This window comes from Lissotriton helveticus, chromosome 5_1 (genome assembly GCF_964261635.1).
Source record: "Lissotriton helveticus chromosome 5_1, aLisHel1.1, whole genome shotgun sequence".
NCBI lineage: Eukaryota > Metazoa > Chordata > Amphibia > Caudata > Salamandridae > Lissotriton > Lissotriton helveticus.
In genome coordinates, this window is record NC_136065.1 from 2076538169 (window position 1) to 2076555539 (window position 17371).

At 47.2% G+C, this 17371-nt stretch overlaps 1 protein-coding gene across 4 annotated transcripts in view; it reads left to right on the forward strand.

The window, feature by feature from the left end:
* Positions 1-17371, forward strand: part of LOC144756317 (uncharacterized) — a 131760-nt gene that overhangs the window by 69246 nt on the left and 45143 nt on the right. For all 4 annotated transcript variants that reach the window (XR_013595125.1, XM_078646012.1, XM_078646013.1 and 1 more), the window contains exon 2: positions 281-349. The gene's annotated coding sequence lies outside the window, so the exon portion shown is untranslated. The remainder of the gene's footprint in view (positions 1-280; positions 350-17371) is intronic.

A 17371-nucleotide genomic window follows, 5' to 3' on the forward strand; every position in this document is an offset into this window, starting at 1 on the left:
ACTGACCTCCAGCATCACTGTATGTAGCATCAGTGTATAGTGAAAACTCTTAGGCTGCATACTTTCTTTGTTCGTTGCAGAGTCTCTCAGACCTAGAAGCATCTTGTTTCGGGTTGCAACCCTCTGTGACTGCGGCACGTGTGGGCTAGTCTAAACTGATTACATTGTATTTGATGCGAATCACAGCTATATAATCAAACATCATAGATTGCCCAGATAATTGAGTTTCACCCCCAACTTTAGAGAGGCATTTGATTACTCTTGTTATACTTTGTTTTAGGGTTGTGTCTGAAGATGGTTAAGAACAAGTCTCACCTCCAGAAGACTGGTCCGCTTAGGTGTTTGTGAGGTAAGTGTTGATGATCATAACTATTTTGTATTAATATTACATGTGTACTCCTCCCTACACAACGTTCTCTAGATTTTAGAATAATTTTCCTCACTTTTGGATGTTACTTAAGTTTGTTGCATATTTTATGAAAATAGGTACCTATTCATCCTTTGTGCTTTCTCGTTCAGAACAGTCCTTATGCACTGCTTTAAAAACCCAGCTCTAACCTGAAGGAGTCCATGAGCAAACTCTCATCCTTGTTATACCCATTCCTTACAAGTGAGAATATGAATTGTCTACTTGTACCTTTCAAAACAATAAACCTAGCTTGCTTACACGTTACGTTAAAAGTTCACCGTTTTGGGGATGCTAATAACGAGGATCAAGTGGTAGAAACTCCAAATGCAAAGAAAGTAAAAATTGCATTCTCTTATCGTGTCCCAACCTCTAAAATGTTTGCCTCCAGTTAATTAGCTCTATGTTTTTTTTTTAACGCATCACTGACATTGTTAATGAGGTGTAAATCACACCTTAAGACAGGATATCTTTAGTAAGGAATACTGATATACTAAACTATGTTGTATTAAACTGAAAATGTGTTTTAAACAAGCTTTTGCAATGCAATCGGTCTCGCCTTTGGAACCTTATATGTACTTTGCTATGCAGCACATTAGCCTGGGTTCTGAAACATCTATTGTTCTTTAACATGGAGGGAAAGTAAGCACCAAACTGTGTGACACGCCAGGTATGGGAACACATGGAGAGAAATATTGCCTTTCAGTAGGAAATGGTATGATCCAAAGCTCTGTTTTTAATTTAAAATCCGGGCCTTCGGTGGTCATATTATTGTCTACGGGTTCTTGTCGAAGACAATTTCTATGGGCTGGAATCCAGAGAACACTGAAGTGATTTTGGTATTTTACTGACCTCTGCTGGTCGTTTTCTATCAAGAAAGTTAAATAGAGGCAGTTGAACAGAAAAAGTCCCTACACAGAAGCAGACAAGTCCTAGGGCTGATCTCCAAAACCCACAAAGTACCTACACATGTAAGTATATACTGAAGTATATATAAGAGGTCTTGAATGCTCGACCTAAAAAGCAGGGCTAATATCTTTATCAAAGGGGTCAGTACATCCACATATATAAAGCAGAACTATAGTCTTTGATAAAAAGTTACCAATAACTATAATCAGATATATATTTTATAAATTCATAAATTACAATGTAAAAAGTGATTGTTTCAAAATACTTTTAACAAAGCATTCACACAAAAAATAAACATGTCTGAGGCTTTTAAAAACATTTTTCAGGCCACAAAGTGCAGCCACAGAATTAGCCACAGGGAGGCAATGCACTCCAGCTGAAGAGCATACAGCTCCAGCTCGGAGATTTTTTAGATTCAATGAGCATGGGGAGAGAGAATGAGAGAGAGTTTTTTTTATTTTGCTGGGGGGCTGCTTCACTTCTTGTAGCACTCCATAACATTAAAAAATGCCACTTAGGGCACTGGCGCCTTTTAGGAGACCAACAGGATAAAAAATACAATTAAAAAGCACTTATGGGGCACTCCTCCCTGGAGTAAGGAATAACAGAGCGCCTCCTGCTGCTCATTTATTGATTCTCTTTTGTGGCCTCTTTTTAAATGTTCAGGTGAAGCCCAACCCACACCCATCGCACCTGGGACACCCACACTTTAAATTAACAACCACCAAATAAATCCCTGGGTTTATGGAGGGAGCCCCAATGCCTCAGCTGGCTCCCTAGCCATCACCCATAGTGGTTGCCAGTGGAAATCTGCCTTTATTTTTCTGTGGGTGCACTAGTACCCACCCGGGGCACCCACAACATAATTAATCATTTTTGAGCTGCTGGGAGGATCTCCAAGGCCACTATGGCCTTGAACTTGATCCCTAACCAGCACTCATCTGGGATGCTAGCAGGGAACTTGCACTCTTACTTTGCCCTAATTTATGTAGACCAAGCAATAGGCAGAGCAACACAGAATGTGTTGCTTTGGTTACGAATTACTGCATTGTTCTGGTTAGGAGGTACTTGTAAAGCAGGATCTCAACCAGCATCTTGGCCTCCTGGCATGGAAGCCTGCCGGGGTAATTAGTTGCTGCTAGCTATGTCCCTGGATCAGTTTCTTTCTATTCCAGGTTCCACCTCCCTAGTGGCCCTCAGGGGCCAACTCTCTCATGTGCCCCTCTGAGGACACCTTTCTCCCAGTGTCCCCCTCTCTCACGCCGCCCCCAGGGTCCACCTCTCGCTCTGTCCCGCTCTCTTGCAGTGCCGATGTTTGTGGTCATGTCTACCTTCCTCAAATGTCGAAGTCTCCCTGTCCACGTACCCAAGCCTCACTGACCAAGAGACAATGTCCACTGAAATGCTCTGCATAGATTTAAATCATGCATGCACAACCCTACTGCCTCCTTTAGGTAATACACTTATTTTTTTCAAATATTAAACAGACATCCTTATGTGCATAAATATTAAACACATAAAGCTCTTACAATTATTCAACTGTCAGTCGATAATCCCTCACAACCATGGCACCCGTCTGGATGTTGTCAGCAAGTCTGGGTTTCTCAGCCAGCATTACTTGGCATTCTGTTGCCTTCTGCCTTGATTTCCTAACAGAAATGCTAAGATTCCCATTATGTGCTATGCTCTTGCCTCAAAGCTAGGGATGGCAGAGTTCCTAAAGTTACCAGATGAATCTCCCATGTCTCGGCACACACTATATTTTAGTCCACCATTCCCTTCTACAACACTCAGTATGCCTTGGGGTATTCTATCAATGCCCATGAACGTATTACGAGGCCCAAGATGACATGGCCTCTTCTGGTAATCTTGTAATTGAGTCAAACATAAGTGTCAGCAATGCATAGGACATGCTGCAGACTGACCCTGACAGGCAGGGTCACAACTGAAGCATGTGACTAAGCACACAACAGGAGGTGGGCCCTCTAAACTCAGTTTACCTTCTCGCTCTTACAACTCTGAGTGAGTCAGGCATCCTGAGTCTTATGGTAAGTGAAGAGACTTGCCCATAGCACTGGGTGGCTAGTTCTGGGATGCCTCGGTGTTGTGCGCAGTTTGACAGTAGTATAAATGTGTGAACTGTTTGAAAGTTAGGAATAAATGCAGATAAAACAGAATGAGGCTTCACAACGACTTCATGGGGTCCAAGCACTCGAATTTGAGTGCAATAGGGTTGTATACTAACCCACAGATACTTGAAGGATTTATTTATATTTTATTTTGTGAGTTTTATATAGCGCGAACAAGAACCTTGCGGGTATCAGAGCGCTTTACAAGAAAGATGTAAGGAGCATATAAAAATATAGTAGAAGAATATATGATTGAGTCTAGTACACAGAAATAGCTAACAATAGATAAACATATACATTACAAGATTATAGACATAGTTTTTAGAAACATATTCTTCCTGAGAATATAGTTCAACTCTTGTTGAGGGAGGTCCAATACAAGGTAGTAATTAAAAACCCGATATAAAAATAGTACACGTAAACTTAGACATGAGAATCGATTTCACTTTTTTGAAAGAGGCAGTAGAGGGGTTCTGCCTCGTTTCTGGGGGTAAGGCATTCCAGATCCTGGGTGCCATTCCTGATGAGGATTAGTTATATGTTGTTTTCTTGGCAAATCTTTGCGGTTTCAGAAGAAGATTCCTGGAGCTCCTGGTAGATCTGTTACCACACGAGAGTGTCAGTTTTTGTGTTAGATAACCTGGGATATTGTGGTGTAGAACCTTGTGCATCATACATGCGGTTTTCAGATGAATTCTCACCTCGAAGTGTTGCCAGTTGAGAGCTCTAAGGTCCGGGGACATATGACCATTTCTTTGGAGCCTGTGATTAGTCTAGCCACTGTGTTTCTTGTGGCTCTTAGAGGGGCCGTCGTTGATCTGGGAAGGCCCAAAAGGGCGACACAACCATATTGTACTCTTGGGATTACTAAGGCTTGCACTGCCTGTTTGAAGTCATTTGTGGGCACAAAGGGTTTCAGTTTTTTGAAGGTGCTTATTTCAAAGTTTGCTCCTTTTGTAGAGGCACTGATGTATTTCTGCATGCTTAGGTTTCTGTCCAGTGTTATTCCCAGTGATTTAGCTGAATCGACAATAAGTGGTTGACCTTTGATTGCTGTTGGGTGAATCAGCCAGTCTTGAATGATGGCAGATTGGTTGGGGGAAGCGATTAGGAGGAATTCAGTTTTGGGGGTGTTTAGTTTCAAATGGTTTTGCCAGCCAGGACTGAGTTTTTTGCAGCGTTGGGTTGGGAGATTTGATGTCCTCGAGTGATTAGATTGTTGTGTAGAGTTGTGTATCATCTGCGTACATGTGATAGTGGACCTTAGATGCGCTGAGAAGTTTGGGGAGTGGTTCCATAAAAAGGTTGAAAAGTGTGGGTGAGAGGCATGATCCTTGCGGTACTCCTAGAGTGACTGCGACAGGTTTGGATAGGGAATGCTTGACCTTGAGTAAGTACAGAGCCGGATAAACCCATTCTGTGTTTTAGGAAGTTTAGCAAGTTGTAATGTTTGACTGTGTCAAAGGCCGAAGGTAGGTCAAGCAAAATTAGTAAACAAGTTTTGTTTTGGTCAAGGATTTTTAGTGCGTCATCTATTATGGTTGTTATGGCTGGTTCCTTACTGTGACCTGCCCGGAAGCCAGATTGGTATTGGTTGAGCAGGTTGAAGTTATCTATGTGGTTGCCCAACTGTGTATGAACGCATTTTTCTTAGAGTTTGGCTAGAGTTGGGATGTTGGATATTGGGCGATAGTTGTTTAATTCTGATGGGTCTGCCGATGGCTTCTTTACGATAGGGGATACCTGTCCTGCTTTAAGGATTTCTGGGATGGTTCCTTGAAGGAGGATGACATTACAATAATGGTCTCTTTGTTTGCCCCCTCTTTTATCCTAAAATCATTATGTATTGTTCGTTATTCTGGTTTGACTTCCCTATTTTGCCCCTCCTGCTTCTGCACGGGCACCATTACAATGTATTCTTCAACAGTCCAGCCACTGCAGTCAGCTTCTTCAACACAGCAGGAGACTAGGTAGTTGTTCAAGACACCACATTGAACAACAAGAAGAAACTCAGACTCATCACAATTCCTCCCTTCCTCTCCCATCCTTCCATCACTTCAGAAATACCTAGAACATACCCATGGCCTCACTCAGAGGTGAGATAGTTTTGCCTTCAGCTACCTACCATCTCTTTGTAACCAATTCTTAAGACTGCTGGTGGGCTCCAAGATGCTATTTACGCTTGAAAACAAGCCGAAAACCCAGGGCAGTCAATAGACGAGACACTTAAGGGTGAAGAGCAAAGATGCAGAAAATTGCCAGCAACACGGTTTAATCATTTTTGCCCCATTCTAGGTTTCTACTTGCATTTCATAAAAAAACTTAAAGGAAAGCTTAATGGATCATTATTTTCAAAAGCTTTAAGGGCTTATAATTGCACTCGACGTCCATTCTGGTACAAAATCTGTTTAAAAATAGGCTATGATAAAAAGCTGCTGAACAACTTCAGTCTGCCAATTGGTAAGGCATCATATAAACTTCAATGAGTGAAAATCACTGTGATAAATGCCACAGCAATTACAGTCCGTAAAGTGCTTTTGGACAGAAATCACCAACAAGAAAGGGCCAATCTGTGTCCCGATGGTTGCAGACCTAAAAGTAAGCCATGCTTGTAGAATCAATAATTCTTGCAGCTCTTCCAAGCACGTAGGGCCCATACAGCAAGACTCTGTGGTCTGTTCTGCTACGGCTACCTGATGTTTTTGTGCAGGCAGCATCCCCTCCAGCCAAGGGAAACAGAATTCAAAGAGAATGCTGTAAAAAACATAAATACCCTCATGATGTTTTACTTAAAGTTAAATGGTTGTAGGGCAGGATTTCGCGTGTCTAAGCGGTTTGATCCTCCTGTCCTTCGTGAAGGAGTTCAAATTATGAAAAGATGGCAACCACTCACCCTGCATTTACAAGGAAGTAAAATTCACACTGCAAGCCAGGAAACAAAAAGAGATCTGCCTGGATGTCACAAGCACAGGTTGTGGAGCTCAGCCTCCTGGCCGTACCTCGGCATTGAAAACCCACTAGCAAAACAAAACGAGGAATGTCAGCGGATGGGAACCATTTAACGATGTGCACAAAGGGTGGCACAATGAGCTGACCTCTCTTTCTGCAAGGAGCTACCGCCTAATTTAGTTTTTTGCCAACTTCGCCCTGCGAAAAGAACCTCAGCCAAATTTTCTTTGGGAAATTTGGCTGAGGTTCTTTTTCAATGAAAGGATCGCCACATTAGGCGGACAACATCAACATCTTGAAATGTGGATTATCACCTAGTAAACCAAGCAAAAATGTAATCGCCAATCCCTGGAACCTTCAGACCTTTGTGTGCATGAACCAGTTTGGGGAGAGTCAGCTTTCAGGACTGCAAGCAAAAAGAATTTAAAGAAAGAGCCTGTGAATCCGGGTGTGACAAACAAGGTATAAGCAGGGCCACTGGAAATATGCGGCAGGAGAGGGCCAAGTTATGCGGCAGGGTTGAGTATAATATCCAGCAAGAAAAGACACATGCGGCACATTTTGCAATCGTATTACTTCTTTATTTCGTCATTTTTAAACTTGGTAAAACTGTCTAGGCATTGGTTGCACTTCGTTGGTACCAGTAGCAATAAGCAACAGCAAGGTGACCAGTCCAGCTATGCAAAGTGTCTTCACTTACGTGGCAACACGTGTCACTGCAATTTTAGTAACTTTTGAACCGTTTGGGATACAAACTATTTTTTTTTGCTAAAATATGCAGATTATGCGGCAGATTGATGGATTATGAGGACAATCTTTAATTATGCGAAAATTGCTGCAGTCGCACAATCGAATAATTCCAGTGACCCTGGGTACAGGTAGGACCACTACTCAGGGAAGAGGTGGGAGAGCTGGAGGATATATCTTAAAACAGCAAGAATAAGCAGATTGCGCAGCAGTCTTCCTGATGCCCTGGATGTCTCCACTCAACATGGAGGGCCATGCTTAGCATTGTGGGTGTCCACCTCAATTGCAGGTCTCCAGACCATGAAAAGGCCGTGGCAAAATATACATACTGTGTGACGTCGTAGGAGAATATTTGTACTGCAACAGAATTCTCGAACATACTTTAGCCAGAAGTAGTAATTGCAGCACACATCTGCCCCTTCACAATCATTTAAGGCCTGGCTGGCATTCACTTTATCAACCAAAGTCTGTAAAAAACAACACACCCTAGGAAAGGAGTCCTGCTACGGTGGATTCCCCTTCCAGAGCACCAACATCTGCGAATGATTGCTCTTCCATGAAAGACGCATCCTCGCGCTAAATTACCTGTGCATTATGTAGTAAGAGACGAGATGTGGTAAACAAGGCTGACATCCTGCTCTGTAATAATTCTGCAGATTTTTCGTGTTCCACAACTCTTGTAGCATGCACAGATGTGGTGGCAGCTGGAAATATTATATATACCACAAAAGAGCCGCCACCACGTTCGCTCACTTTACCACATGTCTGCAAGCTTGTTTTTTGGTCTCACGCGAAAAGAATGTGAGCTAAAGGAAATGGGGCGGTGGCACAAAAGAGGTGATAGATTGCGTTTAAACGCCGTAAAAGGGAAAGTTTTTCAGTGTAGTACTGTTAAAAAAAAAAAAAACTATGATGCCTGAAGCCACTTTAGGGGCGAATATTAAATTTCATGCTAGCCAGCAACAGGCCTCAGTGGTTGTTAAACACCATCGATTACCAACAGAGGCCGAGGAGGGTGTAGTTGAGAAGTCCATATTAACGACTTCAATTTCAAGCACAGGGTTTGTTTTCACAACAGACTGTGTAAAGTTCCCCTGTGTACCCTGTGTCTCAGAATTAAACTTGCCTACTAACATTCCACATACCTGGTTATGTAATCACACACTGTAACAAGCATTCCGATGGATACATCTGCCAGTGGATTCCTCACCTTGTGAATATCCCCTGCGTCAGCCACATTTGGAAATTCTTTTGTAGCTTCACGCCGACGTGGACGACGTCACAGAAGCACTGCATCGCGCACGGCTCCGCCTGATGTTACCGACTCTATAATAGTCCCACGTCGGCGTGATGACGTCAGTTCCCTTTTTTCTGCGTCGTCGATGCTAACGGTTTTCGAGGGATCCTCTGTAGCTGTTTAGTAACTTTGTTACTGTTTGTTCCTATCAGTGGCTTCTTGCTTCTTTGTCTCCTGTCGAGATGTCCACGAAGAAGACCGGATTCAAGCCGTGCGGCGAATGCGGGAAGATGATGTCGATCACGGACCCGCATGAGGATTACATCTGGTGCCTGAGCTCGGACCACAATGTTCAAGGGTGTTCTTCCTGTAAGAAGATGAACCCAAAGGCCCTTCGTGAAAGAGAGGCGAAGCTTCTGGTTGCCAAGGTCAAAGGTAAAAGAGAAAAGAAGTCTTCGAGGTCGCGGTCGAGGTCAAGGTCTCGCACGGGGTCGCCGTCGAAGTCATCGTCAGAGCATGCTTCTAGATCATCAAAAAAGAAGCACAAGAAGAGGAAGCACGGATCTCGACATCACTCTGGAAGGAATCGGATTCGAGACCGAAGTCGCCAAGTAGGAGACGTTGTAAGGAGATATCTCCTTCTTCTGTTGTGGATCCGGAAGGTGAGGTTTCACCTGTGGAGTCGCCGGAGCATTCACAGGCTCCGGTGTTGAATCCCTCTCTGGCGCCTTCTTGATCTCCAGTCCTCGATGGCAACCTGTGGGTCCATATCCACCTTTTCCGGGCCCAGGACAAGACCCTAAACAGTTTTTAAACGTGATGCATGGTGTCTATTCGAGAGCTATGTACCCCTCTAGAGCACCGGTAGGTCCCATGGGTCCATTGACATACAACCTGGGAGTCCCCCAGACTTATGCTCCAGCTCCGTTTATGGCGGTGCCGACTCCGCCTTTGCATTTCTTGGCGCCGCTGAGGTCTTCGACGCCGATACCTTCGTCACCAGCGCTGGTCCGACCTCGAGAGCATCGGCCTGTGCCTCTGGATCTGATCTCGACGCCGGCTCGGTCGGAGTCGATTGCGGATCCGCCGACGCCGCTCTTGAAGGAGAGGTTGAGGCGTGAAGCTCAGCGTCTTATCGAAGAACAGAGGTTCAGAGAGGCTGAGGTCGAAGAAGGTTAGCTGCAGGAGGAGGAATACTTTGATGACCTGAGGGAGGCTAGCGGATTGGAACTATCTCCAGACTGGGAGCTATCCTATGTCTCAGATGCTCCTTCAAAGGATGTTGCACCATACCACGTGGTCATCAAGAAGGCAGCAGAACTTTTGAATTCAAGTCTGCCTTCTGCTGAGTTCAAGCCCAATTTGTTGACAGACGTCCACCACTCCCCGTCTTCTGTGGTGGAGCCTATGCTTCCTTTCAATGAGGCTTTGACCGAACCTATTTTGGGGGTATGGAGTAGGCCTCGTACAACTCCTGCTGTTGCTAAAGCTGTTGCAAGGAGATACAGGGTGGCGCCTGGTGACCCAGACTTTTTGTCTTCGCACCCTTTACCGGAGAGCTTGGTAATACCAGCAGCCTGTTCAAAGAAGTATGTGGGGGCTTTCCCCCAGGTGCCTGGGGACAAAGAGTCGAAAAAGCAGGACCAAACTGCGAAGAAAGTGTTTTCATCGGACAGTATGGCTCTTAAATCAACAAATGCCACTTGTCTCTTGGGGAGGTACATACATGCCTTGATGAACTCTGTAAAACAGTTAGCCCCTAAGATTCCAGAGGAGGACGGGAAAAATTTGAATGAGGTGCTGGCTGACACTCAAGCTGCTGCACGTCAAGTCATACAAAGTGGACTAGACACCGCTGACTCGGTGGCGAGAGCTATGGGAACTTCAATTGCTACAAGAAGAGCAGCCTGGTTAAAGTCTTCTGAATTCTCTGTGTACGTCCAAGCTGCTTTGTTAGACCTACCCTTTGATGGCTCGGGTCTTCTGATTAACACTCTGTTAGTATGGAAAACCATGTAAGGTTCTTTGGCATAGAGACTGATCTCACTGACTCTGCGTGCCGAAGTAATAGCTAGTTGAAAAACAGCTTTCCGGTAAAGTGTTGTAAGGATGCCTTATGTATACGTTCTAAAGGGGGACCCATGATTTTCAAAAGAACACCATTCAGTTCTCAAGGAGGAGAAGGGGAAGCAGTGACGGATCCTCCACTAAGGCGAAGCTTCACCCCACTGCTCAAAAGGAAAAATAAAATGATAATAACATATTGTTAATAATGTATCGTTTTCATTTTATTTTCCCTGTTGCACTCAGTGGTGGGGCAGAGAGGGCAGGCCAGAGCAGGGAAAGAGTGGATTACTCTCCCTACCTGCGCATGAACTGTTTGGCCAGCCCTCTTGGGCTGATAAACAGTTCATGCGCACTATGTACGTGCCACACCAGGCATTACACAGCCTGGTGACGAACGTGCACAGGCTCCTTATTCCAGTCTGAGTGCTGATCCACAGCGCTCAGACCAATATTGGCTCAGTGGAGCCTGTGTGCCCGGGTGCTTCCTGCTCCGTGCCGGGACAGGAAGATGAACAGGACGAGGGCGGAGGCTGGAGAGGCAGCAGCGGCCAGCGGTTAAAGGTAAGTCTATTTTTTAAATACATCCCCTACCACCCCCATTCGGGAGCAGTAGCTACTGCAGAGAACATACAGGTGGGAACACTACAGGCATTTGGAAAAATGATATCTGCATGTGGGACTTTCTGTGAGAAGTAATAGCTGCAAGATGTACCATAATAGAGGAGAATTGTAGACTAGATTTTGCTAAATGGAGAAGATAAGGTGATAGTACATCTTCCTGACCCAGACTTGGATGGTTTTAATTTTGAACACATCACATGTAAAATGTCGATGTCCTTTTGGACTCCATAAGAATGTCCATTCATTCCTGATAGAGGCCCAAGTGTCCATACTAGAGGAATTCAGGAGCCATGTTGTCAAGATCAGCGAGATCAGCGAGGGAAGGTTGGGGTGGAAAACCTTCCCTCTGAGCTTTGGTATGCATTACAACATCCGGTGTGGTCTTTCTTATTGGTGGGGTAGATCCGGGAACCACCACTGTCGATGCCCTTCAGGAGCTATTAGGATCATTCTGGTTCTGGCTCTGTATAGTTTGTTGATGACTGTTGGGATCAGCGCAATAGGAGGAAAAACGTATAGAAACGTCTTGGACCAGTTTATCAACTTAGTACCTGGTCGGGAGAACCTGAATACAAAGTCTGAGCATTTTTTGTTGTTTTTGTCTGCAAACAGGTAAATTTGTGAATGCCCCCACTCTCAAAAGTTGTCTTGCACGACTTAGCCATGCAGAATACATTCATGCGCTTCAGCGAAATTGTAGCTGAAAAGAGTCCACTTGTGAGTTCTGGACTCCTGGCAGGTGAATTGCTGAGATTGTCAACTTTCTGGGAATTAACAAGTTCCAGATGGCCTGTGCTTCCAGAGACAGAGAGCGAGTGTCCCTTTGCATGTTTAGATTGTGCATCGTGGTTGTGTTGGACGTTTGGACCAGGAGAATGGTGGCTTTAATGGATGGATAGAAGGACTTGAGGTCTAGATGGACCGATCGCAGCTCCAGCTTCTTGATGTGGTATTGTTGATCCTTGTACGGCCTCAGGCCCAGAGTCTGCAGAGAGCCAATGTGAGCACCCTGCCCCAAGAGGGATGAAATTGTGTTGAGGGTTTGCTTAGGAGGGTCCTGGTGAAAAAGGACTCCTAAAATGTGCCAGATCAAGATCAGTATCTGGTCTCTGGCTCCCATCAGTCACCATTCGGAACCGCCCTTCATCATTTGGGGCTCCGAGGACCAACACTGTACCAGATCTTGGTGTTCTAGCAGGAAGGGGTAAATCTTCCTGTTAGTCAGTAAGTGTTGTTGTTATGGTTGAAACCATGTGTGTTGGTAAAGTGACTGACAGGGTTAACAAAAGTGCAGTGCAAGAAACAAACCAGGAAAAGTGTAAGGGGGTGAATAAAATTGGTTTTAAGGAGCAAAAACTAATTTTGGCATATAGCTAGTGGGAGCGCCGCACCTGTTCTGTCTTTGACAATTCTGCCTGTCTCACTCTTGACCCTCTGATACTCTTTTGTGATTACTGTTAGGTGGGCATGTATTCAGAGCTGGTCATTAAACTGCCCATGGGTCCCCTTTACTGTATGTGTTTTGAAAAAGGACTCCTACCAGTAATTTTGACAGTGAGACCACCATGGTAGTGATTAGCTTGCAGCCTGTGAGAGCGTCAGCTTTTCGTCCCAAGGGAATAAGAATTGATTCCACTGATTCTCCAGATTCTGCTGCACAGGTCTAAAGTGAAGCCTGACATTGGGGACAACGAAGATACACAAGGCCATCGATAGCCAGATGAAACGCGCTCTGCCTGGTGCTGGTTGTGGAGAAAGTTGTAACGCTTGTGAGTGATAAAGGATAATCTCTCCTCCAAAGGACACACTCTTGCTGACTTTTTGTCCAGGTATGCATCCAGATAGTGTAGTCTCTTGGCTGGAATCTGGATTGATTCTTCAACATTGATTTAAAGATCCAGATCTTGGAGGGTCTCGATGCAGATGCGGTAATGTTTTCCGCCAGATCCAGGGAGGAGCTTTTTATAAGCTAGTCGCCTAAGTATGGGTACACAAATATTATTCTCCTTCTAAAATCTGCTGCTACCATGGACAAGCACTTAGAGAAAGTGCACGGGGCTGACTTCAGGCCGAATGGCTGCACCTTGTACTGAAATGCCTGGATGCCACTTTGAACTTCAGGAACTTCTGATGTTTCTTTGAGCTTGTAATGTGGATGTAAGCATTTTGGATGTCGATCGAACACATCCAATCTACCATAGCCTCCTTTCAAAGCAGGTGGAAACTTCGCCCTGTAGCAGGGTTCACTGATGAGGCTTTTGAAGGTGGAACAGCGGAAGGATGGGACGTGAACCATAGTGAGTACCCATTCTGTACAATACTTAAGACCTAGTTGGTGATGGATCGCCACTTGTCCAGGCGTCTGGTGATACTTCTACTCACCAGATTGAGTGACAGAAATGGAGTAAGCAATAACTCATTGTTTAGCTGGCATTTTGGAGGAAGCTGCTGGTTGGCGATTAGCTCCTCATCCCCACGCTAATCTGCGGGCGGATACTAGGACTGCGTTTGTTGATGCTGCTGCTGAAGTGAAACCCAGTCAGGGGTTTGAACCCTCTGTTGGCTGTCCTTCAACTTTTCAAGACCCACAGCCTTGAGTGTAACTAGTTCTGTTTACATTTTGCCATTTCATCATTTGTGTGAGACCCATATAGCAAATTGCTAGTTGTAAGAACTGGGACCACCAGTTCTCCGGGGGGTAGCTTGGCTCGAGCAGGAAGGCAGCCAGGGGCTTACGTGTAAAGCAGCTACTCAACACACGCATCCAATGAGACACAAAGTGGGCGCAATAATGGATACCACACCTGTAGTTATGTTTGTAAATCAAGATCTTTTATATAGGCTTTAGATCAGAGCAAATAATGCATTAGCAAATCATTAGCATTGCATTCAAGTACCTCATTAGAACATTTCATGAACGCCTTTCAAAATGCATTTCCTGTAAAATGGTAAAACATTTCATTAAGTGCTTTCAGTACAGCAGAAAACTCCAAAGAACACAGCCTCCGCGTTATACTAATCAGCAGGCAAAAAGGTAGTTTCATAAACCATGGATTAACCTGTAGGAAGCAATCATAAGCATTTCCTCTTGTAAATATCAACAGTCTTACAACCAAAATCAGACCTTCAGAATAACACAGGACTGAATCAATAAGTGTCACAGTTCGGCCCCATCAGGAACTGTAGAAGCCCGCCCCTGCAAGAAATTCAGCACAGTGAAAAAGATCACCATTCCACTAGTAGGCGTAAACAATGCAGGCCACCGAACCCCAACAGTCATTGGGGTGGATTATATGATAGCCCAGTATGAACCCACAGTTCCATTGATGGCTTCAGGCCTAAAACTGGCAGACAGAATAGTACAGTAGGGAAAGTGTCTGTCCCCCAAGCCTCCCAACTCTCGAGGCACATAAAAGGGAGGGGGGGGCCAACGGGGCCCAGTCTCAGTTCTCCCCAGGGGAGGGGCGACCTCGGGGCCTTACCCGGCCTACCGCCCTCCTCCCCAGGGGTTACCTGGTGTTTTCGTCCCTTCGGGGCTCTTGCGCAGACTCTGGTAGAGGGGAAGGGTGTTCGACCCTCCCAGGGCCTCCATCGGCGCGGTGCAGGTGTGGCTTCTGGGCACCAGGGCCGGGGCAAGACGACCAACAGATGGGGCTGACCGGAGGGGGCTTCGGGCTCCGCGACCCCCTCCGCGGTGATTCCGGGCCGTCTCCGGGCCCACAGGCAAAGCTCCGGTCGGGGCCAATCGGGGCCGGGGCGGCTCCAGCCAACCGCGTCTTCCGCCTCGAGGGCGCGCCTGCCTAAACCAATGGCAGCGCGGCGCCCGGGGGCGGGGCAGAGGAGCTCCCCGGTCACGTGGGGCCTGCTCTGGCTTCAGGCCTACCGCGGCCTGAGTTACGGGATGCGACGGCCCTCTCCTCACATACGGGGGCCGCCGAGGGGGTGATCAAAGCTGGCGCGGGTCGCCACGCGACGGTTGGCAGCTGCGCCTCAGGGGTGTCACGTGGGCGGCGCCAACGCCGCGATGGGCGCCAGGCCTCCTCAGGTGCCTCAGACGGCACACACAGCTCCGGGCTGCGGCGGTGAGTAGGGGAATCAATAGCGCCTCGTGGAGGTGGTATCCAGGCGCCGCAGCGCTACACGTGCGGACCAAATCAGTCAGCTCAGGAGAGCGCTTGGTGTTCTAGGCAGTTATGAACCAGCGCTTGACAGTGAGGGGGTGAGGCTACAGCGCTGGTGAAGAATTCCAGTCAGGAATGCCACTTGCTCAGTCAGAACAGCGCTGGGGCACAGAGGGAGCAGAATATAGCGCTTTTCACACAGCTTGGCAAGGACTGCAGGCAGGATGGGTAGCAAAGCAGTTCAGTCAGGGGGAGACCAGTGGGGCAAGGAGGGCCCACTGCAGGCAGGGGGGTGCGCAGGGCAGCACAGTCCAGTACCTGGTCGATCCCCCAGCAGTCTCTGGTCACAGGAAAGTATTCTTCTTGGCGCTTGGATGGTTCTGCACCCTTAGATGTTTGTTTCTTGAAGTGGGGGGGGGGGGTGGGTTGAGTTGAAGGCTTGATGAGTTTTTCCTCAGCCACTGCAGATGGACCCTGGGGTTCCCTACTGCTGGGCCAGATCAGGGGGCTAGTCTAGGACACCTCACCCAGCTTAAGAGGCAGCACCTAAATCCTGTCACTCCCAGTAGCATAGGTTCCTAACTAGGCCCTCCCGCCTCAAACTCCTGCGTGGGTTCCCCAGGTCAGTGATGCCCCAACTGACTACAAAAAGTTCCCTCCCTTGCTTAAGTATTCCCAGGTCAGGTGACCACTCTCTAAGGCGGCAAAAATCAGCTCCGCCTTTCTTCTGGAAGGTTCCAGGAGCTTCCCCACTCTACCTATGGACAGGGGATGGGTGGCTGCCATTGCAACATTGTATGGGGATCCAGCCTGCTCCTGGCAGCTGGGGTGCTACACTAAAAAGACCACGCTGCAGTAGTAGGGGCCAGTGGCAGCCATGTTTGAAGTAGAGAGCACTTGCACCTTAACATAGATTAGCCATGAAAAGGTGCCGGAAGACCTAAGGGCCAACAAAAAGATGGTGGGAAAAATGAGGCAAGGGCAAAAAAAACACAGGGAAAGACCACCCTAGGGCTGACAGGTCTAACATGCGTCCCCCCCCCAGCTGAAAGTGGGGAGAGCTACCCAACCTCTAGGGAGTTCTCGTCACTAAGGCGGAAAAACCGGGAGAGACCGTCAGCATTGGCGTGGTCAACTCCGGGCCGATGTTCCACCTTAAAGTCCATCCCCTGTAGGGAAATGGACCACCTTAGCAACTTGGGATTTTCGCCTCTCATTTGCATGAGCCAGCGAAGGGGTCGGTGGTCGGTTTGAACTAGGAAGTGAGAGCAAAAAAGGTATCGCCTCAACTTATTCAAAGCCCAGACCACAGCGAAGGCTTCTCGCTCGATGGTACTCCATCGCTGTTCCCGAGGGAGGAGTCTTCTGGAGATGAAGGCCACAGGTTGGTCTTGGCCATCATCATTGAGTTGCGGCAGCACGGCGCCTACGCCATGCTCTGAGGCATCTGTCAGCACGATGAATTCTTTTTGGAAGTCCGGAGTGGCCATCATCGGAGCGGTGCACATCGCGCGCTTCAGTGTTTCAAATGCCTCCTGGCAAGCAGCCGTCCAGATCACCTTGCGTGGCTGCTTTTTGGACGTCAACTCGGTCAAGGGGGCCACGATGGTGCCATATCCCTTGACGAACCTGCGGTAATAGCCAGTGAGGCCGAGGAAAGCTCGGACCTCAGTCTGAGTTTTCGGGGGCTCCCAGGCCATGATAGTCTCAATTTTGGCCTGGAGGGGTTGCACCTTACCCTCGCCCACCAAGTGTCCCAGGTACACGAAAGATCCCTGTCCAATCTGGCACTTGCTAGCCTTGATGGTGAGGCCAGCGCGTTGCAATGCCTGCAGCACCTCCTGGAGATGCTGCAGATGGTCCTCCCAGGTGCTACTGTAGACAGCTATGTCATTCAGGTACGCCGCTGAGAAGGACTCCAGGCCAGATAGCACCTGGTTCACCAACCGCTGGAAGGTGGCCGGAGCATTCTTGAGCCCGAAGGGCATCACTCGAAATTGGAAGTGGCCCTCGGGGGTGGATAACGCTGTCTTCTCCTTCGCTCCATCGGCCATGGCAATCTGCCAGTACCTTGATGTCAAGTCGATGGTGCTAAGGTACTTGGCTGCTCCCAGCCGGTCAATCAGCTCGTCTGCCCGTGGTATCGGGTGAGCATCTGTCTTGGTGACAGAATTCAGCCCCCGAT